This window comes from Orcinus orca, chromosome 4, assembly GCF_937001465.1.
Source record: "Orcinus orca chromosome 4, mOrcOrc1.1, whole genome shotgun sequence".
NCBI classification, from domain to species: Eukaryota; Metazoa; Chordata; class Mammalia; order Artiodactyla; family Delphinidae; genus Orcinus; species Orcinus orca.
The window spans coordinates 134650080-134674024 of record NC_064562.1 but is presented as its reverse complement, the minus strand read 5'-3'; the positions used below and the strand labels follow the sequence as shown (position 1 = coordinate 134674024).

The 23945-nt window shown below is 39.7% G+C and overlaps 1 long non-coding RNA gene across 1 annotated transcript in view; it reads right to left on the bottom strand.

Moving 5' to 3' along the window:
* LOC125964338 (uncharacterized) overlaps window positions 1–23945 on the bottom strand; it is an 86908-nt gene that overhangs the window by 22837 nt on the left and 40126 nt on the right. The gene's annotated exons all lie outside the window — the stretch shown is intronic.

Below are 23945 nucleotides of genomic sequence, written 5' to 3'. Positions count from 1 at the left end.
TAAGATATTGTAAATCAGCTATACTTCACTATAAATAAATAAAAATAAAATTCTACAAACAATAAAAAATTAATCCGATATAATCCCCCCCAAAATAAAAAGTTTGAAAAAAATAGGAAAGACTTTCGGGAGATATTATTTGAGACTTCACGGGGGAAAGATGGCCAGAGGGAGACCCAAAGGCTGATAATCAAGACAGATGGAGAAAAATTCAATGTGATCTGTAGTGAAATATGATACTTTACCTGATGCAAGTTCTCCTGTCTTCTCCTCTACAAAATCATTAGTAAATTTACACTGCTCACTCACGCTTTCTAGAGAATTCCTGTAGCAGGAAACTAGACAGTTACTGAATTCAAGGCTGGTGTGAGATGAAAGCAGCTGTCCACAGAAGAGATCACATATGAGGTGAGAAAAGATTTCAATGTTACGATTTTCAAGTTGGAGAATCATTTCCTTATCTAAGACCCTGCAACTCTCATAGTTTGTATGGATAGAGCAGAATCTTGGATTTTCTAAAAACATAAATCTTTATAGTATTTGAAAAAGAATGTTTAGTATGTGCCGTCCTGGGTTTGTCAGGGATCAAGGACTTGAAGACAGGAATATATAAGCGTGGTGCCTGAAGTGTCTTAAACCCACAGTATTGTAATATACGTAAACCAGTAGATTTAAGTGGGTCCGGTTTGGATTTCTGTCCCTTGCAATGAAAAGTCTCCTGTTTTTGATGCAAAGGGCAACTGTGGTTATCATCAGAAGGACAGTCAGGACAAATAGGGCCATAGGGACGAGAGGGAGAACGGATATATTTAAAAGGAAAAAATTTGGTAACTGAGGCAACTTGCCGTCCTATCTACTTGGGTCTGATCAGCACCTGAGCTCTAGTTTCAGCACTAGAGAATGGGAGAAACATTCTATCAAATTTCACTCGTGCCTTGGGTATTGAGGAGCTAGCCAGCTGCCAACTTGCAGCTGGAGGATTAGCTGGGGAGAAATTTCTTTATGGCTGGGCTTAAGCTGGATGAGGAGGAAAGAAGTGAGTATTCCACATAAAGGTGCACAATGAATTGTTACTGTCACTCGTGGTTTAAACATCTGGGCCTTACTTCTGAGCTAACATTGGCCTTTCTCCCTTGGCCGTGCTTCAGCCCGTTTTTCCCACTTAACTGTACATACGTCCTATTCACGACGCTGGCTGAAACCACCACTTCATCCTTGACCCTGCTGGCCCAATTATTCCTCCCCCGTACCTCCCTGGTGATGGCCTGAAACTGTCATCTACTAGGCTGACCATGCCTCCCTCTTTAGCTGTGTTTGTGATTGAAGGTGTAGACTCCTGCCATCTGCTTTCTTCTCCCGCAGGCCAACACAAAGAAGTTTAATCACGGCACTAACTATGGGTTTTCGGAGATTTTTATCCAATTTACTGCTGTGAAAGTCATCAGTGGAGGCTTGTGTGTGGCAATAACAAATGCTTCAGATCAGGGGAAAGTATAAGGACAGAGAGAAGACACAGCTTGGCTGAGAATGGGAAAGCAGAATTACAGATGATTAATAATATTTATTTTCACACTCTCTCCATGAAAAAAAAAATCTCTGTTGTCCTTTATTCTATCTCCTCAAATTAGAGGAAGAGTGCTACTCATGATTCATCAGTGATTCAGGATGAGCTGCCCTGCTGATTTCTACTCTTTATCATCTGGCCCATCAGGGCCCAAGTCAGAGGAGTTTGTTGACCTTAAAAATAAAACAGCCAGTTATTTTACCAGCAAAATGCATTTATTCAGGAAGAGTAGAGGAATTGCAAGTTGGAATATGCAGGCTATGGCAAAACCATAGGCAAATAAAGGAGAGGAACATTACTTAATATAGAAAAAGGAGGAAGCTGGGAGGAGCTGCTTCCAACAAAAATCCATTGGAGGAAAGTGAGAGTTCGGGGTGACCGTTTCTCATTGGCTGGGCCTGTTGCTGATCTAGGACACAATCTTCCTTCCTCCTGTTGGAGATGTAGGGTAGGTCTCTTCCTGTTTGCCCTCTTCCTATGGCAACGAGGGGTAGTGCCTGAGAGCTCCCTCTTCGGGACTCCACCTTCAACGAGGTTTCCTTTTATGAATTTTCACAGGGTCAGTTAAATAGCAGAATGCTGTTAGTTATTAAAACTTGTTTTGACCCGCAAACTCTTCTCTTTTTTTTTTCTATAACTCCTTCCAATCTGGCCTTCACCTCAACCCTCCAACAAAACAGCTCTTGTCAAGGTCACCAAATGAACTCCACTTTTGAAAATCCAGTGGGAAGTTTTCAGGCAGCTAACTTGACTTGTCAGATCCTTTTTCGTCCTGGATATGTTTTCTTCACTTGCCTTCCAGGACACCACACACTCTAAGCTCCAGACACCTCCCCCCTCCCCCCACTAAGTAGATGCTTCCTTCCAGCCTTTTTTCCCTGATTCCTCCTCTTTCCCATTCTTTCAACGCTGGTGTACCCTGGGGCTCAGTCTCTGGACCTTTTCTCTTCTACACTCACTGTGTTGGTGATATTTCATCTAGTCTCAGAGCTTTCAGTTCTTTCTGTATACAAATGCTTCTTTAATTAATATATCTGACCTGGACTTCCCTCCTTAACCCTCAGCTAATATATACAATCATTTACTTTTACTGGCTCTACTTGGATGTATATTAACTGTAACATATCACTATTCAACCTCCTCCTCACATAGACCTCCTCATCTCAGCAAGTAACACAGTCTATCCAGTTGCACACACCAAAAACCTTGAGATCATCCTTGAATCCTCTTTGTCTAATACCTCATATCCAGTTTACCGGCAAATCCTACTGGGTTGACTTCAGATTATTCTCTGCCAATACTACCCTGGTCTCAGACATCAGAATCTTTTGTCCTAAACAGCCTCCTACCTGGTTCCTTGTTTGTACCTTTGCTCTTCTAGAGTTTATTCCAAACACAGCAACTAGAAATATTCTATTGAACACAAAATCAGATTATGTTATGTCCTTCCTCAAAACTCACCAATATTGGGCTTCCCTGGTGGCGCAGTGGTTGAGAGTCCGCCTGCCGATGCAGGGGACACGGGTTCGTGCCCCGGTCCGGGAGGATCCCACATGTAGAGACTGGCTGAGTGAATGAATCAATGACAAAAATAAATTGCTATTTCTATTACATAACCTTACCGCTTCCTCCAAAGAGAAAAATTTAGTTAATAATGTTGCCCTCTGTAGGCAGTTTTGAATTTAGACACATTTTTCCCCCACTCATTTGTATGCGTCATGGTTTTATCGTATATGTTTCAAGACATTTAAGTATTTAAAATAAGCAAAGTTGATGAGGACAAAAAGCTGATGAGAGCTAAGGTCTCCAGGATACTAAATGTAAACAAAAATTTAAATATATAATGATTATAAAAGATTTATGGAGAAAATCACATTGGGGGGATATAAAATCAAAGCAAACATTTAAAAAATTAAACAGGTAGCTATAGATATATTTTTTAAAATCAAAACCAGATGACAAATTTTCATTCTTGTTATTGATTTGCTATGAAATCTTTAGATTATAGATAATATAGTAACTTGGAGCCAAAAAAGGTTTTGTTTAAGTCAAGAAATGCTTTACCTCATCCACATAATGCCAATTGGAAGAGTTCTGAGACTATTACATTCAACAGCCTCTGACCAACTTTAACAAAGTGTGATGATATGTCTGAGACATCATTTTTCTGCTAAAACATTAATGACATCTAAGCCAAGGCATTGAGCAAAGGAAAAGTTCAGTGTTAAATGGGGAAATTCCACTTAAGTATCACTTTAATCAATGGAGACAAGAAACTTTCTTGGTTATATTAAAATCAGTTTAGGGAATGTATTTTATCAATAATTTACCTGTAAGCAAATTAAATCAATTGGAGATTTTCAAACAGAATTTTGTAAAATATATCCTAGGGATTTTTTTCTTTCATAAAAGGAGTATTTAAGATTATCCTCAAAGGACAAGCTTTCAATAATTTGAGCTTCATCCTGGGAATCCCAGAGGCTGAGATGGTGGAATGTAGGTTTATGCTTGCTAATAATGAGGAGGAACACTGAGAAGATACCAGATAAACCCGAGGGTAAACCTGCAAATGTCTGGCTTCTTATTTACTGCCAAATCCATCGCTTGCTATTTGTGTCTGCCAACCCCGGAGACTTCCAAGAACTAAAAGTATCCTGGGAACATGTGAGGCAGTACCCTTCTTCCCCCTATTTACTTCCTTTCTCTCAACCTTGGTCTACCCTCCTGTTAGCTTCTCCTATCTAGCTGGACTCAATCCTTCCAGAAGTACTCTTAGTTAAACAGACACAAGCATTTTATGCAGACACAGCACTTCCCCCACACTCACGTGCATACACGCACACACACACATACCTTATCCTATGCTTATAGTAATACATTTCGTACTACAATATATGGTGCTTCTATAGACAAGAGTACCAATAAACTAGTTTATAGACCCTAAGACCAACATTGGCGGAAGCTGAAAAATGAAATATTACATCCACATCTATTACAATCTTTTTAAATAAATTTATTTATTTTATTTATTTATTTTTGGCTGTGTTGGGTCTTCATTGCTGCACATGGGCTTTCTCCAGTTGCGACAAGCAGGGGCTACTCTTCACTGTGGTGCGCAGGCTTCTCATTGTGGTGGCTTCTCTTGTTGTGGAGCATGGGATCTAGGCGCGTGGGCTTCAGTAGTTGTGGCATGTGGTCTCAGTAGTTGTGGCTCACGGGTTCTAGAGCACAGGCTCAGTAGTTGTGGCGCACGGGCTTAGTTGCTCCGCGGCATGTGGGATCTTCCCGGACCAGGGCTCGAAGCCGTGTCCCCTGCATTGGCAGGTGGATTCTTAACCGCTGCACCACCAGGGAAGCCCCAATTACAATTTTATTTGTCAATTATACCTCAAAAAAGCTAGGAAAAATAAAATAAAATACATAATTTTCAGATTGAGAAATAAATAAGTTAACAGGATTTATTTTATTTTATTTTTAATTGGTGTACAGTTTCTTTACAATATTGTGTTAATTTCTACTGTACAGCAAAGTGAATCAGCTATACGTATACATATAACCCCTCTTTTTTGGATTTCCTCCTCATTTAGGTCACCACAGGGCACTGAGTAGAGTTCCCTGTGCTATACAGTAGGTTCTCATTAGTTATCTATTTTATACATAGTATCAGTAGTGTATATATGTCAATCCCAATCTCCCAATTCATCCCATCTCCCCCTTCCCCCTTGGTATCCGTATGTTTATTCTCTACATCTGTGTCTCTATTTCTGCTTTGTAAATAAGAACAGGATTTTTAATTATATGTAATTCACTGATGTTAAATATTGAAGAAATGTTATTATATGTTAGGCTATAAAGATGTGTTAGGCTATAATTTGCTTGAGAATATTATTTGTTGAAATTATTTTTTTCTGCAGGGCTTAAATTTCCTTTATCTTATTATCTTGGTTAACAGGATTTTTTTTCCTGCTTTCTCCTTTCCTTCTACAGTCTCCTGGAGACTGTAGAAATGGATGTTTTATTCAATCTATTTATACGTATATTAGGAGCTTTTTAGCAAATAGTTTGTGAAAGAAAGGAGAGAATCACAGAGGGGAAGTTTACATGAGAGTTTTTGTTTCTCTAAGGCAAAGGGTAGGTTCTAAGCTCAGCACAGGTTGAGGTTCCCCAGGTCACAGGCGTTGCTGGGCTATGAGAACTGTACCCCAAATGAACAACGTCACCCTTCAAAGGAAGTGTAGACAGATATTTTCACATCTAACCACCAGGCTCATTTCTCATCTCAGGTTTCTGTAAAATTCCCTGCATTTTAATTGCCCAAATTAAAGGGTTAGAAAATCAGTCATAATAATAATTTTTAAAACGTTTCCCACAAAATCATCATCGATTCCTAATTTTTCATTCATCAGTATGTCTTGTCCAAGTCTCCTAAATTCTAGCACTGTCCTTGATACATGAATTAGTTAATGTACAGCCAAAGTGGATTGTGTATGTCAATTTCTGTCATCTAAATGGCTCCTGTTCCTTTGAAACTCTTTACAAAAACTCTTTGGAGTGTTTTGCACACAGTGGCCAGTTTTGAAAGACCTTTTCTAAAAAAGAAAACTACTCTTTAGAGGAAGCATAAATGAAATAGCCATCAAAATTCACTATGCCCCTGCGAAAGGTTGAATTCAGAGAGTTAAGTGAAGTACTTCATCCAGAGCACCGCTATGATGTGGATGAAATGAAATGAAAGCAATCTTTATGCGAGAAAAAAATCTAGCCCCCAAGAAATCTTATAAATGCTTACTAGTTCAGTCTTTAAACTATGAGTCATGAGCCACGATTAGTGAAGTATTCCTCTTCAGCTTTCAGTAACCATGAAGGTAGTTTTTATAAAAGTAGTTTTTACCCTGCCCATAGTGATAACTAGAAAAGATAAACTCCTACACAAGGTAATGGCGAGGGCAGCGTGAGAGGAGGTTCCGATCTGTGTGGGAAGCTGTAGGTGGTCAGGGACGACTCAAGAGTCCAAGATCAGCCTCCTAGTCATCTAGCTTTAGCAGTTCCCAGCTACTTTTTAGTTGCCTGGTTGGTCTGTTTTCTCTCTCTCTCTCTCTCTCTCCCTCACATTCAACACATATGTTCGAAAAACAGCTTACAGTTCTCATTAAAACACTTGAGTTTGCATGAACTTGCATCAGCAAATGGAATAAATTATTAAGAGCTTATTCACACACATTTTATCATTCAAGCCATGTGTTCCTGTAAATATCTTATTGAGTTGTTCCATTTAAAAATAAAGATGCTGTGTCATTCAATGTATTAAATTCAGCTTTTCATCTGAAATTCTCCAAGGCCTTGAGTTATAGTGTCATAGTTTTTTGCCAAGGAAATAATTTCTATCTTTGCATCATTCAATTTAAGATATTGTGGCTCAAAATTACCTTAGCAGAGAATGCACTCTCCCACAGAAACACTTACTGGACAGGAACTGATATTCTGAACGTTTTTTTTTTCTTCTTCTTCTTAAAAGAATTAGCACATAGCACAGGGAGATCAGCTCGGTGCTTTGTGACCAGATAGAAGGGTGGGATAGGGAGGGTGGGAGGGAGGGAGACGCAAGAGGGAAGAGATATGGCGATATATGTATATGTATAACTGATTCACTTTGTTATAAAGCAGATACTAACACACTATTGTAAAGCAATTATACTCCAATAAAAACGTTAAAAAAAAAGAATTAGCTTTGAAATCTTTATTTAAAATGTTAATTAACTTTTATTCTATCAAAAACCGAACAATCTCAAACTTGCATATTTTGTGTGTTTTGTGTAAATGTATTATATGTGTAAGTATCTATGGCTTTATATATATTTTGTGTATGTGTACACACACATAGAAAGGTAAATGAAATAAAAAATAAAACAGAAGTCATAGTAGAACATTACATTTTCACAACTCTTCTGTTATTTTTACAATCCTACCACCACCAGAAAAGGTCTCTGGTGGGCACTGAAAATCTAGCAGATGGAGATGACTACATGCACCCGTAGAGCTTTGAAATGATCGTGAGGCCAGGCCTGTCTGTCATTCAAGGAGCCCTTCTGCTCTGCATTAATACGGGGCAGTTAAACTGAGTGCAATGCTTACTTCCCGGGTCTCAACGCCTATCACCACAACCTGAGGAGGTAAGAAGGTACTTCCTCTTTATCCACAATTTTGGCACAAGTTTCTTTGACCAAATTTCCAGAAATTAGCTCAAATCATCCACCCAGTTATATCTGAGAGCCCAAGGGAACCATATCACATACCCTCCAGTATAAAGATCTGAGGCTTTCAGATTCCAGAAGACTTGACCTACAGTCACTCAGCTGCCATGGCTGAGAGACCCTCACAGGCTTACGGTCCTTTGAGACAGCCCTCCAGCATGACTCTGCTGGTGTTCCCTAGGTGGCCTCGGAAGGGTGCTGCCGTCCCTAATTATCATCGCGCAACTAAGACCAGGATGTGATTTTTACCAGAATTTCCTGAAGAGTTAAAGATAACAGACACAAACTCCAAAAGCAGTTTACAACTGTTACTAGAGACCCAAACATGACCCTTTATAACACTGGGTAGCCTGCGGTTGAGGATAGCATAACCCCGGACTGATAGGAAGCTTCAGACAGCCACACTTCAGGATCCAGGCTCTGTTGAAGGGAAATGTTCTCTTCTGCCCAAGCTGATTGACAGAGTGCTTGCTGTGTTCTCGTTACTTTATATGCACCACCTTCAATCCTCACAACACGATGGTGATATAACCGCCACCATAACAATCCTCTTCACGGCCGACGAAAATAAGGCCCAAAGAGGTTAAAAGTCATGTTGCTGAAAATCACAAAGCCACGATTTGAAAAACCAGAAGTGTCTGACTCCCTCACTTCAGAGATCAAGAGGCAACTAAAACTCTGGTAGTGTTCAGACAGCTGACCTCAAATATGATTTAGTAAAATTCTGACAGGTTACCGGGTGAAGGGGATGGCGGGCACTTGGCTATGAGGAGGGATCCAGGACAGGGAGAGAAACACCCCATACTCTGCATGGGCTTGGAGGAAGCACTGACTCTGAAAGAGAACCTACTACTGCGGCCCTCCGGTCTTTGCAGGGTTAAGGTTTATGACTCTGAATCCAGAGAAAAAGACCTTCCTCCAAACAGCTGAGCCGCACCTGCCTCACCTTGTGGCAGGAATCCCAACACATCCTAACGCTGCACCCGCAATGTCGTGAGCAGCAGTAGGGAGCAAAGAGAGAGAGAGAGAATATTATTTCTATTGTCCTTAAGAACACTTCCTATTCTAAAGAATAGGAATATGCTTACGGGTAAGCATCAGGTAAGCCATAGTCCATCTGCTGGCTTGGACTATAAAGGTGAATATGTCAGAAGTTAGAAGGTACACTGCTATCTTGCAGAGACGTAGAAAGTGATGCGTATGCTGTAGAGCCTAAAGCTAGACCCTGGGGACCCAAAGGCCAAGGCTGAGGATATGGTGCGTGAACTCCACGAGAGGATGGTCACCACTGGAGAGAACAGAGGCCAGAGCTGAACAAGAAATAGTAGGTCTCCACCAGGTGGGCCGTCAGGAGTCAAGCAGTAAGACCCAGGCAAGTTACTCATCAGTGAGACAGGCGAGAATGCACGTTCTCACCTCCTCAAAAATATGAGTGACACTTTGTAGTTATGCTCATTTGATATAATTAAACTCACCGCAGATGGTATAATTCTCTGCATTGTCATGTGGATTATACGACTACTCTGAATATACAGCCATTTTAGCGGCCCATTACGTCATTTCCTCTGCTCTCTCAAATTTTTCATGCAACAGTTTCATCTTCAAGTCACAGCACTGTTACCTTCAAGATTCTGCAAGCACTAAGCAGCAATTATAGTGACAACAATTCCTGTAGAATTTATGAAGTGTGTGCTCAAGTTAAAGCCTGAGCTGAGAAAATGGAATGCCTTTATGAGATTTTATTGCAGAAATCTCTACCCTAACAACATGATACTATCTTCAAGGTGATTAATGTAGGGCCAAGATAGCACACTTCTTCCCCAGTCAGGGTATAAAGATGATTACTGACGATGTCCAAATATTCCTAAACAACATATTTTGGCTCTACCCTCTAAGTATAACTGAACTTGACTTCATAATCCCAAACTCTCAGACGAACAGTAGAAGAGCATCTTTCAAACAGAGCTTCCAGAGTTGTACAGGCATCACCAGCCAACCAGCAATCCTGTCTAAAGAACAGTGTCCATACGCTAACACTATAATCTGCCTTACTTAAAATGACCTTCCCCTGGAAGTTATGTTTTACTAAACTTTCCAGACTCTGACCCAGTACAATTTAGTGCTTTTGTTCAACCACACACATGCATGATCTCAAGTCATCGTTTCATTTGTCAAGATTACTAACAAATGGCAAATGGATGAAATCATACTGAGAGAATTTCTCCAGGTCAGAGACAGACTGTGATTCTCGTTTCATTCACATATAATTTCTAATAAGTAAACAGTTATGTCATTGATCCCTTCCAAATATTTTCAACTCTATTGTAACTGCTACATCCATGTTTACCTTGATTCCTCTTCTTTTTGGCCAGCTTAATTTTGCTGTCTAGCTGTAACCATCAAAGTGAAGAGTCAAAAAGAATTTTCAGTCCAGGATAAAACCTTTAATCTCCAACACGTCTATTCCATGACTGTGATGACGTGGACCCAGAGAAAAGCACTGGGAATTGGATGATTTCAGTTGGGGCCTTTGACCTGTTCCACCTTCTACTGCTTAAAGCCTCACCTTACTCTCCCCCTGGGGTTTTCCTAACAGTGGGCAGTAGCATACTGTTTAGCTCTGTACAACTTTCCACTCATAGATACAGACCCTTTTTAGGAAGCAAAGAACCAAGTAAGAAATTTTAGTATCTCATCTCAAGGGGTTCTGGGTACAATAATTTTTTTTACTCCTGACCCTCATGGCTGATTCCAAGATGTGACAACCGACTCTGACCCAGCTCCTTATCTGAATGCTTTGGCTTGTTTATTTCTTGGTTCTCATTCCTGAATTTCTCCAGTAACTTAATATCCTGATTCATTGGTTTGACTGAGTTTTTGTACTAATTGGCAAGTCAGGCCTCCCAGCCTCCCACAGGAAGCCCCTGAGGCCCACAACTTACCCATACAGCACTCTAGCAGTACCAGTGCTGCCTGGTAGTACTAATACTGTCTAGCAGTGCTGTCAGCTGACGCTGAATCTATGCTGAGGCATTTCCATTAAAGTTCTAGCAACTACTAAAACAGTTGCTTTCTGATTGCCACTTGTTTCGGAGCTACTTGCCCATTTGAGGACATTATGTACATTTATTTTTTTTAAAAAAAGTTGTCTTCTACTTGTAAATTTGCTCAAGCTTCACCTCACTTTTTTTTTTTTTTTGCCCCGTTCAAGCTCTTAGCCTGGGTACATTCTTGAGGGCTGACTTTGGCAATACGTCCAGTAGAGAGTAGAGACAGCCCCCATCTGAAGATATGAACGAGTCTCACACTCCCAGGCTACTTCTACGTATCACGCCCAGTAGAATTTGCTTAGGCAACAAGTGGAGACGTGGGTTTTTTGTTTTTTTGTTTTTTGGAAGATTTTTAGGAGGTTCTTTGTAAGAAAAGCCATCAGGGTGAGAAAAGAGCCCAGCTTTTCCAAGAAGCACGGCCACAGATGTCTCTGTGAGCGAGCAAGGACAATACGGCAGGCAGCTGCTGGATCCTTCGGCTGCCTCTGAGCAGGCAGGGGCAGGTCCCCGGAATCACCCCTCACAGGGGCAGCCAAGCGTGCGTTTTCGAGAGGCAGGAAGTGAGAAGCGGGGGTGGGCAGGGCGTTCGACAGAATTTTGAGGAGTGGTTTCAGAATGAGGCAAGAAGGGCTCCAGATCTGCTTGATGGATTATAGAGTGAAGGACAGGAGATTGTGCCGTTTTGTTTATTTTTCTCACAAGTGGTGCTGTGGGCTGTGAGATACCCGTTAATGTTTTTCAAAAGACAAAAATAGGGCTTCCCTGGTGGCCCAGTGGTTGGGAGTCCGCCTGCTGATGCACGCGAGCTCGTGCCTCGGTCCGGGAGGATCCCACATGGCGGGAAGCGGCTGGGCCCGTGAGCCATGGCCGCTGAGCCTGCGTGTCCGGATCCTGTGCTCCGCAGCCGGAGAGGTCACAACAGTGAGAGGCCCGCGTGAAAAAAAAAGAAGACAAAAATAAAACCAGAATTAAATTTTAATGTTTGATGGTTATTGTACATTTTTTAGTGTCTCACAGGGCAGTCTATCACTTAGTATTTGCTGTGTAGCAAATCACTCTAAAACTGAGTGATGTAATAAAACAACTAATTATTTAGCTCGCAATTCTATGGACTGCCAGTTTGGCCTGGGCTCAGACAGGCAGTTCTTGTCTCAATGGGACTCATATATGTTTGCAGGCAGCAGCTGGTCAAGAAAGGCAATTACGCTTTGGGGGGTTGCTGGCAATTAACTAGGCAGGAGGTGGGGGGCATCTGGGATACACGTCTCTCCTCTTGTTGGGAGAAACTGAAAAGTCGCATTGCTTCTGCCAGCACTAGGGTAGAGTCTCTTTCTCTGCTGTCTGAATCTGGGCTGGCCTTGTAGCTTGCTTTGCTGATTTAATGTGTAGGAAGCCAAGTTGTATCATTTCTGAGGGTGTTTGCTTCTGCTCTCTTTTTTTAGAACCCTACCAGGTTACCAGTGAAACAATGATGAAATGTCATTCAACTCTGAATTGCAATATGGGGGTGAACACACGGTTCGAACCTGGCTACTTCAGGTAGAGAATCAAACTTACATGATATTGTGTTGCTTCAATAACTTAAGGAAAACTCAATATCTCTCACATGAAGTTGTGAAGCTGTCATCAGTTTTCACCCAACATCCACGAAGCATTAAGTGTCCTGAGAAATGACAAATAGCTAAGTGGGTAACCTTCTTGCTTGGATTATTGCAGATGTAATTGCTCTGCTTCACTAATTGATCCCAGATTCTTTATGGAGGTGGCTACTACTGTGTGACTTGTAACCAAGCAAGCTTTGAATTATGGGCATAAGGTCTTTCACCATAAACTGGACAAATTCACAGAGAGCGTGCATCTCTGAGACCCTAAGGAGAAGACGGAGTCTTGTAAACTATACCAGTGACACAAGACAGGATGGAAGTCTCAGAGGCTGAAAAAAACCAGCAGGCAGAACAGAGGTTTCTGGAGGTGGTTCATGATCTCAGAGACACACAGTCCACGTAGAATGACCTCACTTCCCAAGAACAAGTGATTCAGAGTACAGTGAAAGGATTCTCATGGCTCTGGCTTCCCATTCCAATTGGAAGGCAACCTGTGGTCAAAGAATGTCGCCTGCCATGTCAGTAAACAAAGGATGTTGGGGCCGTCTAGCCCTCAGCCACTGCAGCTGCCCTGACTGTGCACCCTGAGGGGATTCAGGATGGAAAAAACCAGGACGCTGGCCCTGGACAGCTAAGGTGCATATCAAAGGAATGATCTCAATGAGCCCAGACTCGTGCATCTTCCTGTACGTAGAAAAGTGCTAAATTCATTAACTTGAGATAGCCGGATTTTTTTTCAATTAACAGTAATCTTTTGATATTCTGCCTGGTTTTTGTTGTAAAAACTCCTGTATACCCTGGCTTCTCCCTCGCCTCTTTGGAGCAGTCCCTCAGAGCTCTGTGAGAGGCTATCTCCCGTGCCTTGAGAGGCTATCTCCCGGGCCTAAGTCCCCAGTAAGTTTGCCAAATAAAACATGATTCTCAACTTTTAGGCTGTGCATTTTTTTTTTCAGTCGGCAAACCATAACAGATCAACTGGGAGAAGTGAGAGGAAGATGTTTGACAAAGGAGAAGAAAGGTCCAAGTGGAATATACTTATGGCTAACGATGGCTGAAGAATCTTGATATTCCCACACTAAGATGAAGTATAAAGAGATGAGTCTTCTGTGGCTCTCCAGGAGCAACGTAGAGGATGGAGAGTCAATCCCAGAAAATGCAGTGGACTTCGAGAGCTGCAAATAATGCCACAGCTTCTAAAGTCAGGCCCAACAAACAAGAACCTGGTGGTGGAAATAATCAGGTTCCCCTATACTAATCAGCAAACATCCCAACCGCAACTTACTGTCCAAGTCCACACCTTCCTGTCAGCCTGGACCTCAGACTGTGGCTACGTTTACAAAGTTGACTTCATCAGCCTGAGATGGGTCACAAACAGGAGGGCTGCTTACCCCCGGCAATTCACAAACCCTGCCATGAATGGGCAGCTAAAAGGCTGCCTCCTTGGTAATGTTCTGTTTCTTGAACTGGGTGTTGGTTACACAGGTATATTCAGGTTTTAAAAATTCATCAAGCTGTATACTCATGATACATGCACCATTTCTATATATTAATACATCAATAAAAAATTTAAAAGAAAAAATGACTACTCCCTAGATGCTTCCAACACTGGGGTTTGGACATATCTCTGGCTTTGCTTGTAACTGTGAGATGATATTTTCCAGAGAAACAAATATTCCTTTTTCCCATTATCTGTGGTCACAACCCTAGGAATAAAAAAAGAAATCATGCAGACACTTCCCCAGCAAAGCCTGGCGAAGGCAGGGGAAGTGCAGTGACACTGACCAGGGAAGAAGGAGATAAGGTTTCCTGCTGGACTGTGAATAGAAGCCCTGCGAGGAACAAAAGGAGTCTGGACTTCCTTGAAACAGAGGGTGACATAGATTTCATTTGGGTGTCACCAGGAAAACTCCATGATCACTTATTGAGAGAAGAGCAGTCACAGAGACAAAACTTTTACATTTTGGAGGATGGGTTATAAAACACCCCAGTTCTCCACCTGTGAGTCTTTCAGCTGTTGTGTCTCTTTTTGCTTTTAAACTATTACCACACTCACATAGAACACTTCACACTTGACCCTGTGCTCACAGTACGTGTGGAAGGTTTCCCCCACAGCAAGTAATTCTCTGCCACATCAGCTGGGTGTCCACGAATTCAGCTCAATTCTGGTAGGGCGGAGGGATTGAAATGGAGAAGTAAACGGGTAGAGAAAAACCAGAAATAGCGAAGGCTTTTAAGTTTAGCTTTGAATCTACTTCTCACCCCAACTGACCTCAGAAATTCTTGATTTATTTGTGTAAATCAAGGGATAGTGTGAAAAATATGTTTCTGCCACTCATAGACCAGGGTCTGAATCTTAGCTATGCTAATTACCGGCTGAGAGAAGGTGGCTCCGATGGGTCCTTCAGTGCTCGGCAGGGTTGAATTGGACACCTGCCCCTACTCTTGTTCCGTTCTCCTCTCTTGTTGGCTGACGCCTGTGTTGAATCAGGTGTCAAATATTTTGAATATTACCTCTGCTTCTCTGAGCTTCCTTTTCCTCATAGGGGGCGAGTGACACCTTATGTGCTAGTTACTGAAAAGAAAAAATGAGACAATGCAGTGCTTCTCAGACTTTAGTGTTCATTGATGAGATCCCCTCTTATAGCTACCTGGAGATCTTGTTAAAATGCAGAATTTGATTCAGTAAGTTTGGGTTGGGGCCTGAGATTCTGCCTTTATTACACCTTCTTACAAGTTTTTTGCTGGTCCAAAGACCTCACTTTAAGTAGCAAGGAGATAATGTTTGTAAAGCAATTGGTACATAATAGACGATCAGAAATTATTGCTGGTCATTATTTTCAATTATTATCATCAAACTCATAAATGTAAATTGCTTCCATTTATATTTAATTACCATGCAACAAAATAATCATAAGTTATTAAGTTATGCGCTAACTTTTCTTATAAACTTGGCTTAATTTCAGCAATGGTCTCTGTCCATATGTGTTTATTCTTTATATTACATGGCTCATTTATACACAATTTTAAAAACCACAGAGAGAATGACACGAAAATCACTTCAACTTATAATCTTTCTCTCTCTCTCCATTTTAGTATATGAAGAAGAAACTATAATTTATTAAACTGCAAGAGATATTCCTAGTTTCACCCAATCAAAAAATATTATTGTCACTAGTAATACTTGTGAGCTTCATCCAGTAACAAAATATTATGCTCAATAATGATACCAATTATTATGTGTATGGAGAAGTAAACCAAATAATAATAATAATTTGGTGCACCAAATTATCTGAAAATGGTGTTGTCTTTTGAAATCACAGCCTTATATCAGAAGTTCTTTCTCCATTTTTTCTCTTTCCTTAATATAGTTGTATACTCTTAAACTTTGCCTAAGTCCTATGTTTGACTTTTGTAATTAAAAAATTAAAGGAAAAGTATTTATTATTTTGGGTCCTTGTTTACTCTTGACTTTCCAAAACACTAACATCTTTGTAAAATAGAGAGAATTTCCTTCAGAGTGAAGTACTTTCCCTTACTGTCAAACATTTTTACAGAACGATGAAGGACATGATGAGAACAGTTTTTCCTAAGGCCTAGTTACCCCTTGGCAGTAAATTCGGTATTCAAGTGTACAACTATTAATTGTGCCGGGAGTCCAACTCTTCTAAGTCTTTAATACTTTGGTTTAAGAGCTGAACGAGTTAATATAATTCCATGAGTAGTATCCACTCAGAGTAGACACGTGGTGGAACAATGTCAGCGTTAAATTTTTGTGAATTTTGTGAATTTTTTTTTCTCAACTGTACAAGGGAACTTAAGAAGCATAAAGCCAGTCAAACTGGAAATGTGTTGTTTGCTCTTTAGGGTGTTACCAAATTATAGAATCTTTGACCTGGATGGGATTTTCAGGCATCATCTGTCCCAGTCTCATCTTTAGGAAAAGGAACTGAAATCTCTGAGGGTTAAATGAGTCTGATTTGTAGTGAGGTTGTTAGAATGAATGCCATGGGAGAATAATGCATTGGTTTAAATTAAACTTCTATAAACAGATCTCAGCATTTTGCTCCTTGGTGTACAAAATTATTTCCAATACAAGCTTCAAAATTATCTTGTGAGTTTCAAAGTGCTGGAGGGAAAGTTTTACATTTGTTATGTAACCTTCTGAGTCCTTTGCGATAAAACACTGAGGGCCCCTCCCAAACTTTAGCACAGTAAATGGCTTTTCCTTAAAATATCCATAAAGCTAATCATTTTAGTAACTGTTCCTACAGTTTTAAAGTTCCTGTCTATTCCCAAGTGTGCAAACCCCGCAATGCTGAAGATTTGGAGTTAAGATCTGAAGATCACATGAAGACCATTGGCTGTAAATGAGGGTCATAGAAGGTAGAAATCACAGCTTAAGATCAGAAGTTATTTTTCTGTTTTAGATTTTCAACTGAAAACAAGAAAATGCTGTAAGAAATATGTCTCTTCAAGTGGGATGTGTAGGCCTTCTAATATCCAAATTCAGTTTTGGCACAGATGGAGAATGTATAAATGATTCAGTGTTGGTCTTACAAAATTTGGTCCAAAATGCCTGACTTCTAAGTTAATGCTCTTTGGGTGGTAATTCCTGTAAAGATAGGAAGGATCAAAAGCAAATTTAATGTTGAAAACAGGTATGGTTCCTGAATTTGGATGAGAAAGTATATTCATGCATATTGAAAACAGGAAGGAATACAGTTGTGGTGAGGGTAAAAGTCTAAGAGGTTGAGTGTCAAAGAGTTCTCCTGGGATGTCTCTACACTGTCAACACCTGGGGTTGCCTTTTAACGATCACCATGTCTCTGGGCGTGACATATAGTGATAACTAGACTTTGGTCCCAAACAGCTGCATTTCTGATTTATCTACAGCCATGATTCATATTCATTCTCTCATTCTCTTTAGAAATAAGATTTTTGCCGCTTCTCCCTCCCTACTGTTTGCCTGATATATCCCTTTTTTTTTTTTTTTTTTTCTTTTTTGCCGTATGCGGGCCTCTCACCGCTGTGGCCTCTCCCGCTCCGGACGCGCAGGCTCAGCAGCCATGGCCCACGGGCCCAGCCACTCCGCGGCATGCGGGATCCTCCCGGACCGGGGCACAAACCCGCGTCCCCTGCATCGGCAGGCAGACTCCCCACCACTGCGCCACCAGGGAAGCCCTGATATATCCTCTTTTATGGTAGAATTTTTCAGAAAAAAAAAAATCATATCTAGTCAGGAAAAAATGATATTTCAATGGTTTACATTATATGCTATTTAGCCCTTTGTTATATACACTGGAGTTTTTTTTTAAAAAAAAGCATGCACGCGCACACACACACACACACACACACACAGTAATGAGGAAGAACTCAGTGAAAATGTGTAGAACTACTCAATTCCTTAAAATTTTTTTCCATCGGGAAAAAAAGAATGGACAAAAAAATCAAATTTAACCATTATAACTTGAGTACAACTGTTCCCAGATTTTTATGAAGGGGTATTCAGTTTTGCAAAATGATGACAAAAATGATCTGTTCTCTATGTCGATTTTCATCCAGGTGAAATTTTATCACATAGTGAAATCAGTTCTACTCCTGGTTGTTATGGGAGTTTGAGAGGAAAAAATGCCATTTTTTTAATGAAGTAGAAAGCCCAAATTAATACTAAGGTTTATTCTTCATAAACTAGGCTAGGAGACAGTAGAGCAGAAGTCAAAATATTACTCTCTGGTTGGATAGCCATCCCGCTGAGGCTCCTGGCACAACTATCTCCGTCCTTTAAGAAATACTACAGGTGATGTCCTGAAGTTTTAATGGAAATACACTCTCTAGTTTGAATCTCTCATGGAAACAATGAGGACCAAAGTTTGGCGAGAGGTCATGGCTTCCCTCTTGAAGGACTCTGGAGGATTATCAAATGTGTCTTATCTGCAGGAAGCTGTCACCCAACAGATGGAATCTAGTTTGAACAACTCCTGAGGACCCTGTATGTTAATGGAACAAACATTGCTACGTTCGTTTTACCACATTTCTTTTAAAACCTTATGATGATGAAGTTGAAAGTGAATTTCTCAACTGTAGTACCTACATGATTGTCTCCATTCAACCTCCACTCTTACTCATGATTCGCAATCTGAGATGTTGAGAGGCTCGGAGGAAAAGGAGCCTGAGTTAGGGGTAGAGAGGGAGAGGAGAGGGCCTGGAATCATGCCAGAAAGGAAGCATGTGGAAGCACTTTGCCTGTCTTCCTCAGGATGCCTGCGGACTGCCCGCTCACGAGGCACAGCTGAGGCCCATGGGAGCCTGAGTACCGAGCGACACATTCAGCTCATCTTTAGAGACAGGTTGGATTTGTCCTCTCCCAAGCCTAAAGCTGGGAAACTTCCTTACCTTAGCCTCTTTAATACTCTTAATATTACTTCCAGACCAAGGAAGAAATACTGAAGATGACTCTCTTTTTCCCAACTCTCAGTGGCCTTGTCTTACACTTTACCAGTCTCGGTTTCTCCGTTTTCCCCCTTTTCCCTCAGACACTTGCACCCTCAAGCCATGTGAAATTAATTTTGGGTCAGTCACTTTAGGTACTAGTCTTCACATTTCATTAAATTTTTTTCAACTCATTTCCTTATTTTTCCCTGAAGGTAAATCACTAAACAAAATGCTCTTTTGTGAACAGTAAAAATCATCAGGTCGGCAGATAGTCATCTTTTGCTTGCCATTGATGTTACGTGGCTGAGATGTGTACTAGAAGCAATGCAGTGCTTTATGGACCAGTAATGCCTTTATTTCATGACGGTGTTCTAGAGAGAGTCCAACTTCCCTTTTACAGTCAGAATGATGGGCGGTAGAGATAAGGAGATCTGTCCTTGAGTTTTAGAGACTCTCCCTTCTCCAACATTTCATGAGGTAAATGAAAATGATGTCTTATTCCATTTTCCACTGACCATCCCCCCGTCCTTCCCATAGTTTTTAATGGAAATAATCTTCTTGCTTAATTGTCAATAAACTCTGAAAGAGATGTCTATGCTCTGTCCAACACTTTTATTTGTGGGATCATTACTAGATTGGTCCTGAGACACTCTGGGAACACTTCAAAGTTTTAATAGCAGCAATTACGTGGTGCATTTGTATAGCACTCTGTAATTTTTATAGAAATTTCAGAAAAGGAAACTATCAGTTAGATCTAAAGCTTCCAATCTATAAGAATGACTTGACTTTCCACCTTATTGCTGTTGGTTGATAAATGTCTCCTTGCTCTTTTGACATCACACTAAAATGGCATATCCGTGTGAAACATTAAGTAATTATTCTTCTCACATGGAAAGAAACAGACATGGTAAATGTCATTTTGTGTTAACTCAAAAGACCTTTTAGAAGACATGTTCAAAAGATTTTAGGAGACCTTAAAGCAACAGTATTGGTATTTCCAGGTCAAATATGTTTACTTTAATAACTCAGATTAAAGACATTGTTTACTTCTAAGTTTCTGTTGAGATTTTTTTTAGGTTGATTGTCTGTGCAGACTACATTGCATTATAGGCTTTTCTTCTTGTGGAAAATTTTTGAAAACACAGAAATAAAGTGAAAAAATATAACAAACAGTCATGATTTCACCACTCAGTATTGTTAGTTATAACATTTTTGTCATAAAAAGATAATGTTGAAGTTCTCTTTGGAATCCACTGACTTTCCAAAATGTGTTTGTGGAAGTGGAATTGTAGAAGTGGGATCTTCTCATGGTGTCAGTCTATTTTTCTGAAGTACAATGCCTGTTGTGATAAGAGCTGAAATGTACCAAACAGTCAAACTCCAGTACAGTCTGTCTTCTCCAGCATATTGCCCACATGCTGTTGGCAGTTTACTCTCACCATGTCTACCAGAAAAATTAATACTCCAATATAATCAAATGGTGTAAATAACCCCTAATGATTACTATTGGGTTCTCCATCCACAAGGATTTCATTTCTGAACTTGTAAAAAATTTTTTTCTTACTTTGGAGAGGTTTGCCACTGCTAAAAATTCTATGGACTATGTTCTCATATAATGAGAAAAACATACATGATTCCTATCCTATAATGCCAGTGAAGCAATATAGAGGCCATAAATACAATTTCCCCTCTAAGAAAACACTCAGCAACTCCTTTTTAAAAAGGGAGTGGGCTTATTTCTAAATTACTTTAAAGAATGAGTGTTTAAATGTTAACCTGGCTGCTAGCTCTCTCAGGGAAAGAAATAGGAAGATGAAACAGAGGAACATTCCTAGAAATGAGTGTGTGACCTGTGTGGTCTTTACAGTAAATTATACTAATTCTACATTTATGTTTATGTGTTGTGGCCCTATTGAGCTGATATAACTTTTCCATTAAGTGGGCAGGTGGTTTTCCTGTAGTACCCCCAAGTGCCTGAAGAGGTATATTGTTTTCTTGTTTCCATTACAGCATAGAGACTAAGAGGGAATCCTCTGTGGTACTTTCACATAGGTTGTGAATCTTTCATCTGTAGGTTGTATTTGTATCCAAGAGGTGAATATTAGTAGCCTCTTGGTGGCAGAGTGACTTTCTTAAAAAAAAAGGGGTTTCCCTGTGCATGGGGGGATTAACCTTTCAAAATATATGTTTCTACTTCAACCACTTACTTACTGTTTGATTCAAAGGCTGTCATAAAGACAACCTCTCCACGTCTTTATTAGACCTCGTAGTACACTTACCTAGATCTGAGAGGAACTTTCAGTATAGAGCATGGTGAGTAACGTATTCTCCTGCCTTTACTTTCATTTCGCTTACTTACCAGAGTTTGCCGTAACTTAATTTCTTTTTAAAATGCCTAGAGTTTTCATATTAAAATGGCATGTGTGATTAGTTTTTGGATTTGGTAATATTAGCAATTAAGATCTGGTTTTTTGTATTCCAGGTGGGAAATGAGATAGAATGTATAAAATGTAATAATGTGTGATGCTCTCCTTTAAAATTTTCATAGCTTTCACCAGTTAGCCCCTTTGTCCATGTCAGATAAGAGGTTTTGAAATGACACAGTTAACTATGTGATGTTATCCTATTTACTGTTTCTAACAATTCTGTAAATAATAACCAAATCGAAGCACTCATATGAATAATTTTACTATGATTGTCCTCTTAGGCAATATTGCAGGGTTCAACAATCTTGATAAAGCAATGAGCGTGCAAGGATCCAGGCAATGTGTGTCGCTGTAGTGGATAGCTTTCATTGTATTCTTCATGGTATTATAGAATCATGTTGATGGGAAGCATAAAAAGTTCTAAAAGAATGTATTTCTAAATATAAAGTCACTGGGTTGATTTATTTAAACTGTCAAATCTTCCAAAGGAGATTGGAAAATAAACTTCCCTAGGTGCAATTTAACTATAAGCAATCAGATTGACATCCAAGGAAGGTTCATTTTAAAAGCCAGCAGTGGACAAAGGGAGACAAGATGGCTGTGAACACAGTGATGATTTTTTTCATTTATCTAGCAACATTAAGTTTCTGGCTTAGCCACAAAATTTTCTGTTGTGAAATACTACGGGGCTTCGTTATTCTTGGGAATCTCAGGCAATGCCCTGTTGCAGAAACTCTGAAAGCCCTTTTTTAAATGGCAAAGCATCCAAGGACCTGCTCCCACAGCACAAGGCCTTAACATGATGGGTGACAAGCAAATATCTGTAGAATGGGTCAATGTTAACATAGACAACTTTCAGAAATGCTCTCCTCAAATTTTTGAGGCTAATTTTTTTTAAATCGGAATTGTAATATATTTTTAAAATCCAGAAAATAACGGGAAACAAATCCTCTCATTTTCTCCTTTCCTTTTCACTCTGTATCTTTGTCTCTCTCTGTCTCTTTCCTGTCTTTCTGTCTCTCTCTCCCTCTCTTTGTCTCCCTCTCCGCTGGCTTCCCTCGCTCTCCACTGAGTCTACATTTTAATTAGTACATCATTGGCTTCCAGTATAATTATTCCATTGAAATTTGCAGTCACTGTACAATTTCCCAGTTTTAATGAGATAAATGAGGCATGAATGAGGAAGAAATAATCATTCTTAAACATGGGAAATGTAGTATTAAACTCAATTCCTCCAGTTAAAGGAACCTGAAACACAGGTGTGAGAGGGGCCTGTGGAACAACAGAAGAGACAGGCACCATCCTGTATGCTTCATCAATCAAGGTCCCTTACTCCTTGACCATCTTCTTCCACTGGGGTTAAACATCTTTACCTAGATAGTGAGGGGGGAGGGGGAGGAGGGAATGAAGATGCTTACTAAGTTCTTTGTCAACCGAATACTTCCTGCAGAGAATAAAACCTTAGGCTTTGTTTTAACTGTTAACTTTAAAAAATTGCTCTCTAATGTTTTATGCTTAAGTGCTTTAGCTATCAATTTGTAATCTTCGTTTCCTTATTAATATTAGATAATGAAGAGGTCTCAGAGGAAAACCTGTTAGTCACGGTTGTTCTCCCATCTGTTTGGAGCTGTGACAGTTTAGATATTTCAAACATTGTTTTCATGAAGGAAGAAGGATTTAAAATAAAAGAAACATATTTTACACACATATGTCCTCAAGTCTTTAAGAAAGATGAGAGAATTTAAAAAATGTCTTTCTACTGAAATTGCACAGAGCATGAGTAAACAATCAATTTTATTTGAAAACACTGCCAAGATGAAATATCCCCAAGGTTTTAAAATAAAAACAACATATGGGTGAAAATTATTCTAGTGGCTGCAAAGCACAGTCCCAACAAATGGATCCCTTGATTCATCTAAGAATGTAAAAAACTGTGGATGACAGAGAAAGAGTCACAGTGGGGCAGTTAGTACACAGTTAATAGATTATTATGGTAAGTAATCAAAGTTAATTATTCTATACTTCTGCTAATCTGACACACAAATTCTGAAAGAAGAAATATATTAAGTGGCGTAATTCATAAAATACATTCAAAAGTAAATTACTCCTTTCACAGTTTTAAAATACATGTTAAATTACAAAGATGGTGAAATGTTTCCTTTTGATGTGAATAAATATTGATAGGTTATGTCCAGATGACAGATTGCATGCTTACGAGGTATATCAGTACATTCTTCAGTAGGTTGCCATATTCACCTTTTTTCCTTCAGTTTTGAAGAATATGTTATCACTTTTCACAAACTCTTTACTAGGAGAAGCTGTTCAAAAGTGTTCTGGGAAGAAAGCTTACATTTTTTTCAACTACAAAAGGCAAAACAACTGTAGATATTAAAATAAGCAAAAAACTGTTCAGCCTGAACAATAGGAAAATGTGCTTCCTCTTTGAATTTTTCTTGTAGAGAGGAACATAAAACATTGGAACAGTATCGAAACAATCAAATTTGATTTATAGTTGAAAAAAGTGAGTAGGAAGATTCTCAACCTTGAAGTGTTTCGTGTAGACAAATTTAATCCTCCCTAAATGTGTGTCAAAAAATAAGATAAATTTCTAATTAGAG